Source organism: Neofelis nebulosa, chromosome 13, assembly GCF_028018385.1.
Source record: "Neofelis nebulosa isolate mNeoNeb1 chromosome 13, mNeoNeb1.pri, whole genome shotgun sequence".
In the NCBI taxonomy this organism is placed as follows: domain Eukaryota; kingdom Metazoa; phylum Chordata; class Mammalia; order Carnivora; family Felidae; genus Neofelis; species Neofelis nebulosa.
Genome location: NC_080794.1, coordinates 60,852,316 through 60,873,327, shown reverse-complemented (window position 1 = coordinate 60,873,327; position 21,012 = coordinate 60,852,316). Strand labels below are relative to the sequence as shown.

General features: G+C 51.4%; 1 protein-coding gene across 2 annotated transcripts in view; it reads left to right on the top strand.

Annotated features, from left to right (window-relative positions):
* Positions 1–21,012, top strand: part of SLIT1 (slit guidance ligand 1) — a 180,979-nt gene that overhangs the window by 105,336 nt on the left and 54,631 nt on the right. The window lies entirely within an intron of this gene.

Below are 21,012 nucleotides of genomic sequence, written 5' to 3'. Positions count from 1 at the left end.
TAAGCAATGAAAGAGAACGTTGAAGTAAAATTACAAAGTCAGATATGATGCTGGCTAATGTCCTGCAGGGCAGTAACTCACCTTTGTGATCTTTGCTGCCGGGCAGTCATAATTTACCACTCTACCACACAAAAATCTCCACATTCACTCGTAACTTCACAGAGGATAGGCCCTAATCAGTAGTGAGATGAACAAAGGTTAAGTTCCCTGGGGGTCCTGGCGGGCTTCATGGAAAGACATCAGGAGAAGCTCATTTCCAGGAAGAGGGTGGTAGAAATGATGCAGGGAACGTGTCTGAACAGGCCCACCCTGATTGGTTTTCTGATGCAGCTGCGAAGTTAATGTTAAGTGAAATGAAAAAAAAAAAAGAAAAGAAAAGAAACCTGTGCTTTGAATCTGTAGCCTTTGCCTTCTGCAAGAGACAGATTCTGAGGTCTGAGGATAGGTTATAGAATCTCATCAAACCAGAGTGCGCTTTGGGTAGGACCAAAATTTGGTCGGGTAAGTAGGTATCTTTTCAGACTTAGGTAAATGATCTCAAATGCAACATAAAGGGTTTTTTGCCCCTTGCACCACCTCTGACATTGAATGGCCCTCCTCCCATCCCAGTGGGTTGTTTCCATCTGTGACGTGGGTAGGTGTGCTGAGATTAGAGCAGGGAAGAGCTCTGTGTGCAGACCCCGGACCCCCAGGGTTTTCTCCCCTCTCTCGGCACCAGCAGACGGCCAGCTTCAGTGGGTAGGGGCAAGGACTTTGGAGCCAGCCAGACCCGGACACCAGGACCGGCTGGATGACTCTGGGTTCTCAATGGAACCTGTTCTGTAGGTGGTGACAGTGAAAGTGCAAGCCATGGGAGACGTAAGCACTCCGTGAATGCTAGCTACTGTGGGTCCTGTACTCCTTTCGTCCTGCAGCAGCTACCAGAGCTCAGCTCCCTTACCGTAAAAATCCTACCTCTCTGGTTATTAAGAGGCTCAACACTTGGTTTCACTACCCCCTGCCTTCCCCACATTCATAATACAGTGCCCTCCCAGCAGCCAGCTCTCCTGGAAAATGTCAGTCAGATCCTACGTCTCTCCTACTTAACCCCCTCTAACTCATGTAGAGTCCACCTTACATCCTGGCCATGCCCATGAAGTCCTTGTCGCTGGCTCCCTGCCTCCATTCCTGGCTGTGTCTCCTCCCTTCCTCATGGCACGCTGGTCATGCGGGCCTCCTTTCTGTCCCCTGATACTTCATTCCTGCCTTATTGTCTCTCGCCTGCCTTATTGCTTCCTCTGCCTGGAATGCACTTCCCCAGGACTCCGTATGGCTCCCTCCTTCTCACCATTTGGCTTCCCCTTGGACAAACTGGGCAGCCCTCCCTGACCACCCTGGCCACTGAAGCCTCCTCCTTCCCAGTCACTCTTTAGCATGGCGCCCTGTTCTAGTTCCTACGTGGCAGGCCAAACCCATGGCAGCATGCACCTCTTTGTCCTGGTCACTGCTCTGACAGAGCCCCCAGCCCAGGGCCCACCACTTATAAGGGATGAATGACCAACAGTAGCAAGGATGATGATAACTAACACACACGGCATTTATCATGTGCCGGCAGGAACTGATATGAACACTTTATGCATATTCACTCATTAAATCCTCACGACAGCCTATGAGCTAGATATAATTATTATTTGTTATTCCCGGCCTATGGAGGAAGACATGAGGCACAGAGAGGTTAGGCAACAAGCTTAGAGTCACCCAGCCAGTAAGAGGCAGAGCCGGGATTCAAGCCCAGACAGTCTGGCTCCAGAGTCTGTATTCTTAACTTACATGTAAAGTATTTGTTGGGTTTGTGGTGTGCAAGAGAGAAAATGAACCATGCACCCCACACACCATCATTCCCCAGTGTCCCCCACCCCTCCATGATGACAGCCTGTCCCTACTGGCTCTGTCCCCTAGCTTACTGCTAGCCTTCAGGGTCCTTCTCATGCAAAAGCCTTCCCTCTCCAGGCACAAATGGGGACAGGACCCCCCCAAACCATACACACATGGGGATTTGATTCTGGTGGGAAGAGGCCCCAGTAGCTGGAACTCCATTCCCACCTCTGCCCAGTGATTAGTCACACAGGATGTGTCCCCAAGGGCAGGTCACCTGCAGACTTCACACTCATCATCAGAGCCTGACACCTCCAGCCACAGGCAAATTATCCCGCAGCTGCCCAGCCTGCAAAAGAGACAGGCCAGGGGATGTTAGAGCCCAGCTCCCAGAGCAGAAAGCCCCCCACAGGCTCACACGCTGCTTCTTTTCATTTGCACCTCAGCTAGCTGTCAACGGTGACACTGACTCGCCCCTGGCTGTTCTGAAAAGCCAGGTGCCTCCAGTCCTGCCTCAGAGCCTCATCTTCAATCGGGGATCTTGGCCCCTCTGTCTCTTTTTGTCTGCCTCTCTTTGTCTTTTCCTCTCATTTAGCTTCTCTCTTCATTCTCTTTGGCCCGTTTCTCTTTACTGGTCTCGTGTTTCCATCTCTCTTTCTGTCTCTGGGTTCCTTGCTTTCCCCCAGGTGGCTTTCCCACGTACCCTGAGTCTGGGGGTTGGGGACTGCTCCCTTGGGGTCCCAGCTCATGGCTTCCCTGCTGGGTCTCCCCACGCCCCTCCGTGGTACTTCCCAAGGGTGTGCCGGTGGGCTCAGAATGTCTTGCCTGGAATTCTGGCTTCTGTTCAAGTCTGTGGTGCTCATCTGATAAATAAACTTGGTCTGGCCTCTACCCCATGGTCTCTGGACCCTCCCTCCCCGTGGCAGCTCCTGAGTCTGAGGGGAGTGTATTTGTGCAGAGACATCGGCACCAGTGTCACCACAGGGGTCTGAGAGATGTGGGCACTTCTGATCCTGCCACCTACGGTGTTGGCCTCAGCCTCTGCTCTTGACTTCTGAAAGTACCCTCTGACCCTCTCCCCTTTTTTTCTTTCCCCTCCCACCCAAAATGTCCTGGGACATCCCACCATCCACAGGAGACAGAAAGCACATACACACAGGTAAACATGCAGGTGTCTTTGCTCAATCATCTGACTTTAGTAGTAAACTTTTACCCATGCTACGAGTAGCTCTTTTCCTGGATAGTAAATTTAGCTGAATAGAAAAGGCAAATTCAGGGAGACTGGGAAGGCCTACTCTGCTTCAAGTGTTCCCTTTACATTCTTCAGACTGATCAGATGCCACCAATGATGACAGCTGAGTCGGGAACCCACTTCTTTTATTTTTTTTTTTTTTATTTTTTTTTTAAAAAAATTTTTTTTTCAACGTTTTTTATTTATTTTTGGGACAGAGAGAGACAGAGCATGAACGGGGGAGGGGCAGAGAGAGAGGGAGACACAGAATTGGAAACAGGCTCCAGGCTCCGAGCCATCGGCCCAGAGCCTGACGCGGGGCTCGAACTCACGGACCGCGAGATCGTGACCTGGCTGAAGTCGGACGCTTAACCGACTGCGCCACCCAGGCGCCCCAAGGGAACCCACTTCTTTTAAAAGTGCACATACTCATGGGAGTCACAGCTGTCAGTTGTTCACCATCTAGTGTGAACTACTTTCCTCAACACTTGATTATTATCAGTAATCCTGGGGGGCTGGAAATACTGAGAAAGAAAGGGTTGGAGAAGCAAATAGCCATGTAAGGGGAGGTACACTGAGTGGAGGAGGACAAGACGAGGCGCCTGAGGGGCTGAGAGGACAGAAGAATAAGGATTCTCCATCCTGGTTACACGTTGGAATGGGTAAAATGGGCGTTGAAAAGTCCTGGTGCCCAGACTCTACCAATGAAATCAGAATCTCTTAGGTGAGGTCCAAGCATCAGTGGCTTTTTTTTTTTTTTTAAAGCGAGCACAAGCGGGGGAGGGGCAGAGAGAGAAGGGGACCGAGGATCTGAAGCGGGTTCTGTGCTGACAGCAGTCAGCCCGATTGGGGGGCTCGAACTCATGACCTGAGCCAAAGTCAGACCCTCAACCGACTGAGCCACCCAGGCACCCCCAAGCATCAGTAGTTTTTAAAGCTCCCCAGACTCTATTGTGCAGCCAAGTTTGAGGATTACTGCTCTGTCTAGTGCTTCACAACTTAAATGGACACAAGTCACCTTGTTAAATGCAGATTCTGATTCCGTAGGTCTGGGAGGGGGTCTGAGATTCTGCATTTCTACCAAAGCCAATACTGCACATCTCTGGTCACACTGTGAGTGGTAAGGCTGTAGTTTTTATTACTTATTCTCCAATCTGGCTTTGTTCTCAGACAATGACAGATGAAAAATAGGAAACACTGGCTGTGCTGATCCACACAAGCCGTCCAGTGCAGAGCTCTGATAAGCCTGAGTTGGAGCACCAGGTTAGCTTGGAGACCTCGGGCTCTCTAAGCTGGAGTTGGATCTGGGATGTTACCGGCTTCTGGCTACATGCTCAGTACAGGCACTGAAAGCAGTGATCAGCAAGCTCAAGAGGGTATTTGGTACGTTTGTGTGGCTGGCATTCCGTGGTGGTGTGGCTATGCCCACATGTGGCCCGGGTGCTGGCCACTCTCCTCACATAAGTATGTCTTTCTCCAGGAGGCAGGCAGAGGGCAGGTGTATCCTTCCTAACAGCTGTGTTGTCATTATTGTCAGGAGGCTAGAGACTCACAGACACGCAATGTGACAGGTGCAGTGATGGAAACAGCAGAGGGTTTTGTGACACATGGAGGAGAGGGTAGGTGGTGAGGAGAGTGGAAATGGACATGGTGAAAGGGGAGTCTGCAGACAACATTTGGCTTTTCTTCCCAGGGCCTATGGCCCTTCCCACATAACACTGACCCAGTTCAGGCCCTTTGCCCTTTGCTGTAGGGCAGGATCCTCAGAAGAATAACAGCTGGGTGGGTGGGGATGGGGGGGGTCACAGACAGGGGGCCTTATACCCTTATCCTGACAGTCCCTGAGAGGGACCTGTTTTTTAATGTCAGAATGTCACAGACCCCCTCCCAAATGCTAGTTTGACATTTTGAGTAGCCTAAATGATCATCAAATGTTTACTGAATCCAACTTCTTTGTTAGGCATGCAGTAAACAGACACAGGCCTTGCCTCATAGAATGCATGATTTAGTTCAGGAGATAAACATTAAATAATTGGATGACTAGCCAATTGATTTAAAACTATGGTAAGTGCTGGGGCACCTGGGTGGCTCAGCTGGTTAAGCATTCAGCTTCGACTCAGGTCATGATCTCGTGGTTCATGAGTTTGAACCCCACATCAGGCTCTGTGCTGACAGCTCAGAGCCTGGAACCTGCTTTGGATTCTGTGTCTCCCTCTCTCTCTGCCCCTCCCCTGCTCATTTTCTGTCCCTCAAAAATGAATAAACATTTAAAAAAGAGACTATGGCAAGTGCTAAGAAGAGAAAAGCAATGGCGGGGGGAAAGAGTGGTGCCTGGGTGGTTCAGTCGGTTGAGCGTCCGACTCTTGATTTTGGCTCAGGTCATGAGCTCATAGGTTTGTGGGTTCAAGCCCTGAATCAGGCTCTGCGCTGACAGTGTGGAGCCTGCACGGGATTCTCTCTCTCCCTTCTCTCTCTACCATTCCCCTGCGTGCTCTCTCTCTGTCTCTCTCTCTCAATATAAATAGATAAACTTAAAACAAAAAAAGCCTGGGTACAGTTACGTGATAACTGAGAAGACGTATCCTGTTATGAATCCAGCAGTACGCTTAATCGCATCTGTATCTTATCACAACAGCATCTGCACCCATGTGGGAGGGACAAGGAGAAGAGCAATCAGTAACAGTTGTGCCCACTTACCAGGCTTTAAACTGCCAACCCACCTGCCCACTCTTCGTGGCACTTTTCTGAGATAATGTGTCTTAACTGTGCCCATTTTCTAGACACGGAAAAGAAACCACAGAGAGGTGAAGCCCACGGTCTTACATAACTCTCAGTCGGGCTGCAGACAGTGCTAGGGGTGCATGAGCATGCCCAGATGTTGCAACAGCTGTGTGGCCCTCAAGGCTCCGTAGCTCACAGGTGGGGGACCCCTGGTCTGGAGCGTTAAAGGGATGAGGCAGGACAGCGGAGTTTCTAGCAGCACCGGCCATTTCTGGGGGAGCAGGGCTGTTGGAGCCAGCTTCCCAGAAGCTGGACAGTGTTTCCATCTCTTCTGGAGAATCAGAAATTGGACCAACTTGGGTGCTAAAATGAAAGCTCCTCAACCTGAATATCAGTTTCTAGTTTTCACACATGGTCAGAGCCCCCCGGCCTTCTGTCTGTCTCACCCAGAAGCTGGCCACAGCCACCAAACCAGGAGGTTATGATGCCCTCTCTATTCCAAGCTTTGCAGCCTAGCCTCATTTCTGCACCTAGGTGAAGACTGGGGGCGGGAGTCCTAGCAGTCACTCATTCTTCTGGGGGATCTTGGGTGGTGGCCCTGGGAGGGGGCGGCAGATACCAGAGGCTCTGAGAAACCAGTGGCTGATGACTTCGATCCTCCCTCCAGCCTGCCCACACCAAGACCACTTTATTCCCAGGGACTCAGAGACATTCCTATCTGTACTGACTTGTGGCTGAAGCCTCTCGCCACAGGATTCCAAAGTTCACCTCTTTGTCTTTCAGCCATAAGGAGGTTTGGAAGGAGTGACAGTTTCTGAGATACTGGTAAGAATCCAGGTGCAAGAAGTCCCTGGACAATGCTCATCCCAGTCAGGGGCCGACACTCTGTTCTTCTCACAGAATGTCAGCTCAGGGAAAATACTTGAACCTCATGCCATTTTTTAATGGCATATGTCTAAAACTTACTATAGAATCATCTCAGTTCTAAAACAGAGAGTCCTGAACGTAATTTAACCTTTTTTTTTTGATGACTCAATGTCAACATTATGAATGTTCGTTATCATACTCTGCTTTTTAGATTTTCACCTCCTTTCCCCAAGTTCATCTATCAGATGTCACTGCTGACACATATATGCTTCTAGATGCCTCCCCACCCACCTGCCTATCACTTTGATGATTCTAATGTGCTGAGCCAGTGTAGCATAATGGGATAGCTGCAGTCAGAAAGCCTGGGAAAGCTGCTATGCCTCAATTACATTTTCTGGAAAATAGGTATGGTGAGAATTTTTTTTTTAAATTAAAAAAAAATTTAACGGTGAGAATTATTTAACTGATTTTATTTTTTATTTATAAATTTTTAAAGTTTATTTATTTTGAGAGAGACAGAGACAGCACAAGTGGGGGAGGGGCAGAGAGAGAGGGAGAGAGAGAGAATCCCAAGCAGCCTCTGTAGAGCCTGATGCAAGGCTTTCACCCATGAAACCATGAGATCATGACCTGAGCTGAAACCAACACTGGGTCGAACACTTAACTGACTGAGCCACTCAGGTGCCCCTAATTGACTTTATTTTTTTTAGAGCAGTTATAGGTTTACAGCAAAATTGAATGGAAAACACAGATAGTTCCCATATACTTCCTCCCCTCTGTACATGCACTGTCAACATCCATACCAGAGTGGTGGCACTATTTATCTTAGAAGACTGTTTTAAGGATGAAATGAAATAATGTATGTAAAACATATAAAATACCTAGCACAGTGCCAGGCACATAATAAATGTGTTTAATATATGTAGTTATCACCATCTTCATCAATTATAATTGTGTATTATACAAGAGTCAGTGATGATCATTAAGGTCCTAAGGATTAAAGTAAGTGGCTTTGGTGGGAGGATCTGGGCGAGGGTATTTGGGGCACAGGCACTTTTCAGCACCTTTCTGTTCTTGGGTCTGTGTCCAGGCAATGGGAGGTCTGACTTATGGAGAAATGGGGCAGGATCAAACTTCACTCCTATCTGGAAGTAGCTTAATGGTATGGATTGTGCTCAGTACATGCCTAACCCTAACCCTAACCCTAACCCTAAAAGTCAAAGAATTGGACCTTTGCAACTCATAATGGTGCTCAACTGACCCTCTGTGTGCATGCTATAAGCTGGACTCCCTGTGGGCTTTTGGGAAATAAAGCTGAATAGACAAGGTCTGGTGTGTGGGTCAGATGGGTAAGGTTGAAGTTGGGTAGGATCCAAAATATGTCTTTAGCTAAAACAAAACAAAACAAAACAAAAAACAAACAAAATATGTCTTTGGCTCTGACCAGAAGAGCTGCCAAGATGGTTCAGGACCACGGACAGCTCCTCCAGGCCCGTGGTCCTCGAGCTCCTGGGCTTTCCTACTGTGGCCACTTGCAGATCACACTCAGCCAATTTGACACCATTCTTGCCCTGTAACTTAGCAGGGCTCTGTTTTTCTGCCTCCTTGGGAAGTGTCTCATGCCCTCTGGGCATCCCTCTGTATGTGGAGGGGACATTAAGAGTGGCAGATGTGCCGGGGAGGCTGACCTCTCTCTTGCCATTCCAATCCTTCAACTCCTCTGAGCAACTCCAGAGACCAAGATTTACAGTGCCTGGACTGCAGTGCAAGAGATGGGGAGACAATAGGTGTTGTCTTAGATTAAAAAAAAAAAAAGTCCCATTTTCTCTTGGAGGTCAGGAAATAGAGTATTGGTAATGCCCCAGGGGCTCAGTGACGCTCTCTTGGCTTCCTCGGTGGACTGGAAGATGGCTCCTACCACAGGCTTCAGTCAGATATCTATTCTGGCATTAGCTGCCCTCACATTGGTTATGGCTCCCCTCTTCTCCTGGGGAAGCTCAGACTGACAATTTCGTCATTTGCACCGAGTGGAACCCCCTCCCCCAGCACAGCCTGGATTCTACTTGCCCAGCCTTGTTGCCCTACCCTTGGATCTCTCCCTTCCCAAACCACATTGAATCTTGCCCATCCAACTCCCAGGTCTTTATTCCCTTGGGGGGAACCCAAGGAGTCTGACCCTTAGAGTTTTGGTGAGCTTAGCTGAGGAAAACAACACAGATGAAGGGTGAGACTGCATGCCATGCAATGTGTGTATCCCTCAAAAGATTCTAAATTCCCCCTTGGGTTGGGCCAGTGTAGTGGAGAGCAGTGTGTTTGATAAAGTGGGGTTGGTCCGTCTGCAGAATGGCTTCTCCTGAGCTCTCGTACCCAGCCATGAGTGTGAGTAATTGCCCTGTGAAACACATTGCTGTGTCAGAAGCAGACCAATTTAAACCAAATGTCATTTTGCTAAAAGCCAATTTGCCAAAAGTCAATTCACTGAATGGCCAATTTGTCAAATGACCAATTCATCACATTGACTTACTTCCTTTAACTGTTTAGTGTGAGTTGACTGGTTTTCATTTTGTCTTTATTAGAATATTTGAAGGGCTGTTCCATTTGTCTCTGCCCCTGCTCCTGGTGTTTGAACTAGGGTGGAACTACCCCTCGTCTCTTCCTGTGACTGCAGAGCAGGGAGCTAGGGCAGGGACAACCCAACTGATTCTAAAAGGCCATTGTGAAGACAAATGGGGAGCTACCCAACAAAGCCAAATTGGTAAAGGAAACAATGAAATTGACCCTTTGGAGAGTTGGCTGATCTGTGAGTTGGTTTCTGGGGAAGTGACTCAGAAGGGAGTGACCTACCATAGTTGGGCCGCCTTTGGAGATGCCGATGACAGTCTTGCTTTTCCATACTTTGGGCACCTCTTTATGGGGACTGGTGGGAGGCTTCCTTGTTTGGTTTTAGAACAAGGAAAGGCCACACCTCTCTCAAGCCTGTTTTCATCTGTGGTCTTCATAAATTACGTAGCACATCAGTCTCCACATTCCCCTAGGTTGGGAGAAGCCAGGGCACATTTATATATGAGCAGACGCAAAGGCTTTTGAAGAGTGTGTTTCTCTCTCTTATTTTATATTTCTACCTCTTTCTTCCTTCCTTCCTTCCTTCCTTCCTTCCTTCCTTCCTTCCTTCCTTCCTTCCTTCCTTCCTTCCTTCCTCTTCTGGTTTCTGTTACCTTACTCCATTTAATAATGTATCCTTAAAACTACCTTAATTCCTTCTTGAAACAGGCAGAAAAAGAATCTAGACTTGTTCTGAAGGCTGTTTTGTTGGCCCCTTTCCCCTACTCCTGCCCTGGATTCCCCGAGATCCTCACCCCTCCAGCACCAGCATCTCAGCTCACCTGCTTGACCCTGAGGTGTCGTCCTGGAGCAGGGCACAGCCCCCTCTCTCTAGAAAGACATGGAACTGAGACATGCATTACTGCATTAGAGACAGATGCCCTCCTTCCCCAGGAGATGCAGCATCTCCACCCAGCACAAAATTCTCGCGTGCCCACAGTGCCTGCTTTCCCACCTCCTTACTTGTTTAAAGTTGGTCTCTGGTCCCTCATCACTTTGGGGTGGGCATTCTTCCTACCACACTGCCCTCTGTGCAGTTTCCCCTCAGCCCACGTATTTCCCAACCACTTAGAATTGTGAGCCTCGATTCTTCTGGAGTTTGTCACTTTGGAAGATTTTCTTCCCCATTTGCCTCCTCCAGTGAGGGATCAGGGAGGCAGGGTACAGGTGTTTGTTACATGTCTACAAAGCACCTGGCATGGGAATCAGTGCTTCACATGTTATTTTACAATCTTTTCACTGAAGAATAACATACATACAAAAAAGTGCAACTGTCTGTGTACGTGTTACATCTTTCATCTATATTACTCACTGAATTTTCACAAAGCAAACACACCCATGTGCCCAGCATGGTGGGCCACCAGACCAAGAAGTAAAAATACCATGAGCACCCAGAAAACTTCCGGTACCTCCTTCTGGTCTTTAATTCTCCCCACTCCCTCCAGGGTAACTATGATCCTGGCTGCTTCTTCTTCTTCTTCTTCTTCTTTTTTAATGTTTATTCATCTTTGAGAGAGAGAGAGACAGAGTGTGAGCAGGGAAGGGACAGAGAGAGACACACACACACAGAATCTGAAGCAGGCTCCAGGCTCTGAGCTGTCAGCACAGAGCTTGATGCAGGGCTCAAACCCACGAACCGGGAACTGCGAGATCACGCCCTGAGCCAAAGTCGGACGCTCAGCCAACTGAGCCACCCAGGCACCTCCGTGATTCTGACTTCTAATAGCAAAGATTAGTTCCACCTGTTTTGTGCTTTGTATAAAAGGCATGTATGGTTTGTCATTCTCACCACAACTAAACAAGAGGGAGCTGTGATTCACCCCCTTCACACATGAACAACTAGACTCAGGTTGAGTAACTTGCCTAGGAGCACACAGGCAATAAATGGTGGTAGAACCTGGAGTCAAACTTAGGGTTGTCTGGCTCCAAAGCTCACGTTCTTTCTTCTATATCTTGATTCTTCCTCCTGCTGCACCACCCCACCCCCACCACCGTGTGTCAGGTCTGGGAGTCTCTGAAGTTGTTGGTTCTAACAACCCGTAGGTGTCCAGGATAAGATCAGTAGAACAGCAGGCACTTCCTTGGGGTCCAGTGTGTGGTGGTTGAGTATAGGGAAGGTCTTGCCCTGGTACCCAGATTAAGAGAGGCCTGCATTCCCCCCACCTATTCCCCCCACCCCCTCTACCCTATGGCCATTACTGTGTTCTTGCCATGGTAGCTGAGACCTGTGCCTACTGGTTCTGTTTCTTGTCCCCCCCCCCCCACTCCCCCACCCTCAAGCTGTTCCCTCTTGAATGGGACTCCAGCCTCTCAGCAGCTTTTCCTTGGAAGGGCTCTGAGGTTGCTTTGGGGGGTGTGTGCCTCTCATCTGATATCTCTGTTGTGGGAATCGATTACAGTGATGTTTAGTAGCTGCATAACAAACAGCCCGGTTTGAGGAGGAAATGTTACCCAGGCTGGTTTTATGGTGCAGCCATCCAGGGCTGCTTAATGTCTCTTCCTAATGAGGTTTCTGCAACATTAACTCTGCAGGGCTGGAGGGGGGGAGGGGGGGCAGCCACAGGAGGGTGTGTGGCTTCAGGGCAGTATGGTGGGCAGAGGAGGGAGGGCATCGCTCCAGCTGACAGCATCTGACATGCCCTGTCCGGACCAGCCCGTGTCTCCTGCAAAGCTCAAACCCTGCCATCCATGGTGTCAGCCTTTAAAACCACCTACAGGAGTTTGGATGTCAGGAGTTCCCTGAGAAAAGCCTGGGCATATGCAATGCTTTTTGAACTCTCAGGAGCTCACAGAGCATGTGTGAGCTTTAATTCTATGAATCTTATAACCACCTTAGGACGGGAAGAGGAGGTGAGGGAGAGGGGACAGAGCTGGATCGCCCAGCAAGAATTACTAGGGGTTTGGAGCCTTACCAGCAGTACCTTGATTGTCACCAACTGTGCACCAGATACTCTTCTGGATACTTTCACATACTTTTATTTACTCTTCTTACAAGCTCATGTTCCAGATGAGGAAACTGAGGTGCAAAGAGGTTTACTTTTCAACCCAGGTTTGCTGGCTCTCCTCCCAGAGTGGCTACTGTGTGGCCAGCTCCTCACTGTCACTGAGGCCCCTTTGGGGATCCTGGCTTCTCTGCTGGCCCCGCCATTGGCTGGCTTGATTCTGCTGATCAGGAGAGCAGAGGAGAGGGGGTCAGGAGGGCATAAGGATTAGCAAGGGGAACTGGCCACTTAGAGGGCAGTTGAGGAGCAGGCAAAGACAGCTCCCTCAGTCTTTCCTTTGTTCTGACAACATCGGGGGTGGGGGGGTGGGGGAGGTTGGCCCAGGTCAGAGGAAACTAGCATGCCCCACCCCACTAGAGTGCCCCTTGGCATTACACTCTGGTCACTTCTGCACTGTCCTCTTTCCTTCTGTCAAAACTTGACTCTTGGAGTTGACGAAACAAGTTCATCCACATCAAGATCAGCCCCTGATAAACACAGATTGTGTCTCCTGGGAGTGCCTGAGATTTATGAGCAGACAAAGCCCTGATCCCTACATTGAGGTCGGAGCCTGAGGCAGCATGGTTCAGGTCCTTGCCACGAAATGCCTTTAAAGAACCCCCCTTGAAGATCACCAAGAGGCAGGGGCACACACACGCAGCCCACCCACAAGGTGAATCTGGGGCACCTGAATGTTGTCCATGGGCTTGGGAGAGCAAACAGAGAGGGGTAATTGCAGAACTAATTTCCCTCCCGGGTGGGAGGGGTAGAGGTTGAGGCAAGATTGAAGGACAGGCAGAGACAAGAGAGGGATGGTCCTTCCAGATCCCAGCAGCACCTCAGAGCAAGGTGGGCACCGGGTATCCCACCCAGGAGGCACTGCCAACCTCTTCCCTGAGGGCGCCTCCTGCAGTGGGGACCTGGGGTGCAGAGTCTCCCTGGAGCAGTGACCCCTGGCCTCCTTGCAGTCTCACGCGCTGATTACTACCACAGCCTGGTTCTCAGCAAAGCCCTCAGACAATATCCCTCCCTCCTCCCCCCACCCCCGCCCACCCCCAAGGAATTGGAGCTGGTGCCTCCGCCCCTTCATTGAAATGCTGGCTGGGAGCAGGGAACACAACCCCATTTAGCCCTAGCGGGACAGGGAAACATTTTTTTTTTTTTTAAATTTTTTTTTAATGTTTATTTACTTTTGAGACAGAGAGAGACAGAGCATGAATGGGGGAGGGTCAGAGAGAGAGGGAAACACAGAATCTGAAACAGGCTCCAGGCTCTGAGCTGTCAGCACAGAGCCCGACGCGGGGCTTGAACTCACGGACCGTGAGATCATGACCTGAGCCAAAGTCAGACACTTAACCGACTGAGCCACCCAGGTGCCCCGACAGGGAAACATTTTAAACTCCACTCAGTCGGATGCGGGGCTTCTCAAACTTTAATACGCATATGAATCAACTGGGTGTCTTGCTAAAATGCAGATTCTGATTCAGTAAGCAGGGCCAGAAAGTCCTCGCTTAGAACGAACTCCCGGGTGGCTCCACTATTGCCGGCCCAGGGGCCGGAGGCATGGGTGCTGGGTCACCCACTGTGGGATGGGGGGGTACTCCCTAATAGCAGCGGCGTGAGCCACCCCACCCCCATGCTGGGCCGCCACACACTGTGACTGAACCCTCCTGACCTCGACCTCTCTGGGAGGGCAGTGTTGTTGGAAGGGGAGACTGAGGAGCTGGGGAACCAACTGCAGGTCTTGACCCAGGTCACCAAGCGGGCTGGGGGCAGAGCTGACCTCCAGTCTCAGCGCCCTGATTCCCACTCCTGGATCTTCCAGCCCTGACCGCCCATCCCCACCCCCACCCCAGCCCTCCCTACAGGGCCCCGTAAGGACCATTATAAAGTTCAAGTGGCAGCCTCAGTGCAGCCCCACAAGCCCGCGATCATTCCCACCTCATGGACGAGGAGGCTCCAGGGTCCCCATGGTGGGTTCGTGGCCGGTTTTGCTCCTGGGCCTGAGTCCTTATCGGACAGTCTCACAACAAGAAAGATCGGGTGAGGGGGCCTGAAACAGGACGCCCTAGTTCCCTCCCACTAGGCCCGGGCTCAGGATAACCAGTCAGGCTGCTAGCGCAAGGGGACAGGCCAGACTGCCCGGAGCCTCCCTCCGTGTGGCCTGAGAGGCAGACAGAGCAGGCCCTTTTGGGGCCCGCAGTGGGGTTGGCGAGCTGGTGGCAGGAACCCGGACCGAGTCTGGCCTGGGCTGGTGCCCAGCAGTCCCCGGCTGGGCCCCCCGCTGATCCCCTCAGAGGCCAGTCTGCCAGCAGGGTCCAATCTGGTTAGAGCGTGAAGGGGGATTAGCAGCAGGAACATGGGGTCCCGACCTCGGCTTCCCAGGCCCTGCTTCCCCCAGCCCTGGCAGAGGCTGCAGGAGCCCCTGGGATTGTGCCCAAGTCAGGGCGTGGGCCTGGCCGCCCCCTTCTTTTCATGGAAAGGGGCCTGGCTGGGGTCTTCGGGGGGTGTTCCCAGACCTGGGGGCTGCTGCAGTTGGCAGCGGCTTGCCTCTCAGGGCCCTTGATCTTGGGTGGTGGGGTTCAGACCGTGAGGATCTTTGCCTCAGGGACCCTTAACTGGAGCTCCCCGGGGTGGACTCTTAGGGGCTCCAGCTCCCTCTCTTCCTTGTGGGGTCCCAGGAGAGTCGCCCTTGTCCAGTGCCACCCGAACCTCCATGCTCGTGCTGCTGGTGCCACCTCAGAACCGCGTGGACTCGTTCAGTTACGGAGGTTCCGTAAGGATGTGTGAGCGGAAGGGCAGGGTTGATGATAAAACAAGGCAACAAGGGCTTCGCCAGCACTTCCCTCCCCTTTCAGAGCCTCATCTTGTAGGGCCTGCTGCTGCCCAGTTAGGCAGAGTGGGTACGGGGGTACCCAGTGCACGAGTGAGGGGCTCGTGTCTCGCAAAGACGAGGCAGAGCCAGCCCGTCCAGCTCCAAGCCCCTGGCCTCCCCTCTCTGCTGCACAGCCTGGCCTCACTCCTTGTTTTGGCCAGGAAAGCGCAGAGGGATTGGAGCAAAACAAAGATGTGGACCCACATTAGTTCAATTCAGTTAAAAATTACTGAGTCCCCACAATGTGCTGGGTCTGGGATAGCAGAGGGGAGCAAGAGAGACAGTACTATGTTTTGTTTTTGTTTTTGTTAAGAATCAGGAACATGTCTGTATTTATTTTTAAGGTTTATTTATTTATTTTTGAGAGAGAGAGAGAGAGAGAGAGAGAGAGTGAGAGAGAGAAGACAGAGAGCCCCAAGCAGGGTCTGAGTTACCAGCGCAGAGCCCAATGCAGGGCTCAAACTCACAAACTGCGAGATCATGATCTGAGCTAAAATCAAGGGTCAGATGCTGAACTGACTGAGCCACCCAGGCACCCTTAAAAGAGACTCAAGTATGGTCTGGGAAAAAAAAGAGAGAGAGAGAGAGAGAGGGAGAGGGAGAGAGAGAGATTATGGTCTGGAGGGGGAGATGGATGTTAACCAAAAATTAGTACTAATTACATTCAGTATAGCAATATTTCATTATAAACCTGAATTGGTGCCAGGAAGGAAAAGCATGGGGTCCTGAGAACCTGAAGCAGAAGGAACAGTCAGGAGAAGTGTCTGTAGACTGAGATGTGAAGGACAAATAGGCGTTTACTGGGTGAAGACTAGAGGAAGAATATCCTGGGCAGCAGTTATAGCAAGTGTAAAGGTCCTGTGGCAGGAGGGATCTGAAGAACTGAAGGTACGGCAGCATAAGTGGAGTGATAGGCAGGACTGAGAACATACAGTGCCTGTCACATGAGGTCCTGCAAAGTAGGTGCCACTTCTCATGCCCAATTCTGCATATGAGAAAACAGGCCAGAAAGTTTAAGTGACTTGCCCAAGGCCACATGATTTAAGTGGGCAAGCCAGGGTTTATTGAACCCATCTCTATTATGACACTCTGCTGTGGGCTTTCTCTTCTACACGCTGGCCTCTCAGTGTGTACTTCCTGGACCAGCAGCATCTGTATTCCTGGGGAGCTTGTCAAGGTCCAAGACCTCATCCTCACTCTTAGAATTTGTCCCCGGGCCTGTATTTATCTCCCCAGTCTGTCCCTCGTCTGGCTGCTGCATCCTTATTCTGGGAATCTGCTTTTCACTGTCCTGCCTGGGACTTCCTTCTGAGCCCCCATCTTCCCCATGGCTCTGTGCCCTCCGCTTCCCCTGGCCAGGGTCAGGCCACCAGGTGCTCCCAGTTTCGGTTTGTCTTCCCAGCTCCAGCACCCTCCCTCTTCCAGGATGGACTCTCTCAGTGTATCTCGTTTTGCCCTGACACACCCAGGCCACACTCACTTCAGGGCCTGTGACAAGGTCACCATAGGGTGGTGGTGCAAAAATGAAAGACGTAGGTGGTGCCTTTGGGACTGCATGCCAACCTAGTGAAAATGGAGATGAGAAACATTACTTCACAGGGGTTTGGGAAAGACAAGACAATTGTTGACCAGATAGGAGGCCAACTGGGGCAAAAAAAAAAAAAAAAAAAAGAATAGCTTTGTTTGGGTTTCTGCAGTGGTGGAGAAGGCATCGCGTCCAGGGAAGTCTTCTTGTGCCCCCTAGCGAGCAAACTGGAAACTACAGTCAGAACCTTAGGAAAGAGACTGGCCAACTGTGTTTGAGGGACAAAAGCCGGCTTTCTTAAATGTTGCTAAATGGAGGTACTAGGACAGAAGCTTAAACACATGAACTCCTCCTCTCCAAACCCGTGTGGTAGGTATTTTTATCTCCATTTTGCAAACAGGGACGGTGAAGCGGGCAGGTCCATAACTTCCGGGATCCCTGGCTACGATGGTAGAAGCAGGAATTGAATCTGGATCCTTCTCCTTGCACAGTTCAAGCTCTTTCCACCCCCTCCTGTGCTGCCAGCATCCTGCATTTTCCTCAGGCTTCCAAAGCTCACCCATTTTCCTCTGGTCTAGAGGCTGGCTTCTTCCCGGGTCTTAAGTTCAGTTTCCTTTCCTCATTTTAATAGCGTGGGCTGCTCCGTCCTGTGGGCTGGCCCTGGCTGGCTCCACACCCACCCCTGGACCCTTCCCTCATGGATGGGCTCCTGATGTCAAATCTCCTGCCTGCCTGGGGGCAACATCTTTCCTCTGTAAGCTTTGGGGCCCCAGAGCATTGCCTAAAAGGCCGTTGGATCAGAGCCTCTCCCCTCTCCCGTCTAACCTGTCGCCTCTGGCCTGCAAGGCTTTTTCCTGCAGACACATTTCCAGCACCTTCCACTCCAGGCAAACCTAACTACTCCTGGGTTGCTCCAGGCTCTACTCCACCTCTTGCCTTTGCACACACTCTTTCTGCCCTTCTTTCCCCACTTAGCTCCTGCTGTGAGTCCTTATAGAATTGCATTTCCTGAACTGTACTTTGATACAATTATAAGACACACTTGAAACCCATTTATTATAAGGATCTAGTGTTATTGATTAGGCCACCCTGTCATTTTTCATAAAGATCCCTGGAGAATTCTTGTCTCATCTTAGTACCCCAAACAACTATACTCCTGAGAAACTGGTCCTTTTAAATTTATACACATATTGGGAATGCTGTTACCAGACCGGTTTCCCCCATGGACGTCAGCTCTCGGAAAGCCTAGAGCTCACGCTTTGCCCTGGACCTGACATCGTGGGTGATATCGTGCTGTATTCTTGGTGCCTGCCATTGATTTTTCTTCTCTTTGCCCCACTTTTCACTCTTGCTCTCTTGCTGTTTTGTAAAGCCCTATAAGCAGCCTTAAAGCCTTTCTGGAACAAGGTTGGCTTAAATCAATAAACTGATCGATACAGATAAAAAACCTCCCTTGCAGGGTTGTGGAGAGGATTAAACGGAATAATGGATGTGAGTTGCTGGCCCAGAGTTCCCTCCCAGGCCCGGCTGAAGGGTGAGCTGCCAGCTGGGGCCAACAGGACTGTCCTGCTGGAGGTCCACGCCTCCTGTGTGCCCTCTTGTCTTCCTGAGTCTGTAGAAGTCTCCAGGCCGCTGCCCCTCCCTGCTCTTGTCTTGCCCTCACAGTTTCTGTAGGTGGCTGGGTGGTCCCAGCGTGGGGTCTTGAATGAGATTGCACTCGCGATGTTGGCTGGGGCTGTGTCTTAGTCTGTTTGGGCTACTGTACCAGAAACACCATAGGTTGGGTCGTTCATAAACAAGAAATATTTATTTCTCACAGTGCGAGACGCTGGGGAGTGCAGGAGCATGGTGCCAGCAGACTGGTGTCGGGTGAGGCCCCATGTCCTGGCTCACAGACTTCCGGGCTCACAGCTGTGTCCTCCCGCGGCAGGAGGGAGCTCCCTCAGACCTCCTTTATGGGGCCTTTCGTCACACTCACCAGGGCTCCACCTTCATGACCTAAGCACTCCCGAAGGCCCCACTTCCTAACACCGGCACATTGGGCGGTGGGATTTCAGTGTCTGAATCCTGAGGGCAGCGTGTGGACCGTAGCCGGATGCAGAGTCGGGAAGTGACTGAGGCCGGAGAATCTGTTTCCTTGATGACTGACTGACGTTGCTGGCAGCCGGTGCTGGCTATTGGCAGGAGGCCTCCGTTCCTCCCCATGTGGGACTCTCTGGAGAGCTGCTTGAGTGTCCTTGACGTGGTGGCTGGCTTCTCCCAGAGAGAGTGATGAGAGAGAAGTCGTGTGACTGTGACCCCCTGAGCGCTGGCAGTCTTTTGTTTACTTGTGTGGCCTGTACAGCCCTTGCTCCCAATTCTTTTGTTTACTATGCTGCCCGGTGTCAGCGTCTACCTAAGAAGAGGTAGAGATCAAGGTCACAGGGTGTATCACCTGCACTCTATTATGTGCAGCAATTACTTGCATAACAGGAACTGGGCAGGGGACAGAGCTATGTAGGCAAGGAAGAGGTGATAATAGGATTAGGCAGATGAGTAAAGGCTGAAGTGCTCCCCTCTCCTCTCAAGATGGAGGGGCCGGGGGGAATTGCCGAGAAAGGGGAAAGTGGGGCGGGTAGCATGGATGGGGAGGCCAGGGGCAGTTCTGGGGCAGCTTAAGTCAGTGGGGCACAGAGAATGTCTCCAGGAACACAGACGAAACGGGGGCCAGAGATGCGCACTGACAACTGAGATCAAAGACTCTGGGAAGAGGGAAGACTGGCACGTGGGGTGGGGGAAGGAGAGGAAGGTGGACCCAAGCGTCACCCCAGACCCACTGCCACCTGCCGGCAGGTGGATGTGGACGAAACAACGGCTGCATGGAGGGATGGAGACAACCAGTTATGGTGAAGCGGAGCACAAGCTGTGATGGGGGATTGTATGCAGTTTTGGAGGAGAGAAGTGTCTGTGCCACAGGCTTGAGATGCCTTCCTTCAAGGGGAGAGAGAACAGGGAATGGGAGGTGTTGATGGCGACGAAGCCCCTCCAGAGCACAGATGCCTGGGGCCAGTTAGGGGGCTGGGGGACAGGAGAGGCTGGGGTTTGGAGGGGAGGGAGCTCACACTCTATGCAGGGGGACAGGGTTGGTGGGGACAGTCCTTGCCAGGCTCATATCCACACTTTGCACACAAGGACACTGCAACTCAGGCAGGAAAGGGGCTGACTGACAGATACACAGCCAGGGAGCTGGGATCTGAAGGGCCCATGCATTCTACCCTCACGCTTCTGTTTACTTTCTCAGCAGGAAAACCCAGATGGAGTGGTGGTGGCCCTCATAGTCCAGGGACTGTGTGCTCGGGGGCTGGCAGTGAACCATAAGGGCTGTGGGGTGAATGGCTGAAAGGAAGGATATGGTCAAAGCCCTGTGGGGCTGGCCCAGAGGGGGCTGGGGGTCTGTGGAGCTGTCTAGCATTGGATCCCATGTTGTGGACCCTGAGGGCACATCTGATGCAGGGCTCTCCTGTAAACCACCTGGGTCCCCATCCTGGTTTAACCTTGGGCAGATTGCTTCACTTCTTGGAGCTCAGGCCCCTCCTCTGCAAAATAGGGGAAGACATCCATTCCCCCACTTCCAGTGCCTGCTCCTAGGGCAGCTGTGTGAGGGGTGGCTCCGGGAGGGACCTTGCCTGACTGGGCTCAGATTCTGGAGCCATCACTCACCAGCTGTGTTCCCTTGAATTTTTCAAAGCCTCCTTTTTATCTTTTGGAAAAGGGGGATGGTAATAGTATTTTCCCCGTGGTTAGTGCAAGGTCAAGTGGGTTCCTGTATGTGACATGTTAGGCTATGCTGGCCTGGGGGACATGCTTGGAACACAGTGGCTGTTTGATGCCACTGCAGTGGTGAGGGAAAAACTGCCCTGCAAAGGCAGTAGTAAGGATGTTGTAAAAGTCTTTGGTAAGGATGCTGAGAGAGGAAGGGAGAGGCTGGTGGACAGGTGCCAGAGGCCCTATCTGCCAGCAGAGCTGGAGGAAGTGTCCAGAAGCTGGTCTGGGAACTTGCAGAGGCTGGGGATTTGCAGAGTCCCTGCAAGTCCGCCTCCCTCCATCAGGGCATTAATAATGGGGAAATGGCAAAGTCCTTGGTGACCTCTGCCATCCAAGTTGCAGGGCAGGGATGCAGCACTGTGGCCCCCCCCCCAGTACGAGAAGCAGGTTCAGGGGCCAGACTCCAGTGTGGGTTCAGGCTCTTAGAGTCGGCTCTGCTGATGGCAGGCTCTGAGCACAGGATCTGGAGTCAGACCTGGCCTGGATTTCGTGACCTGAATCTGCCACATGCTGGCTGGGTTACCAGTGGTGCCTTCCTCCCGAGCCTTGTTCC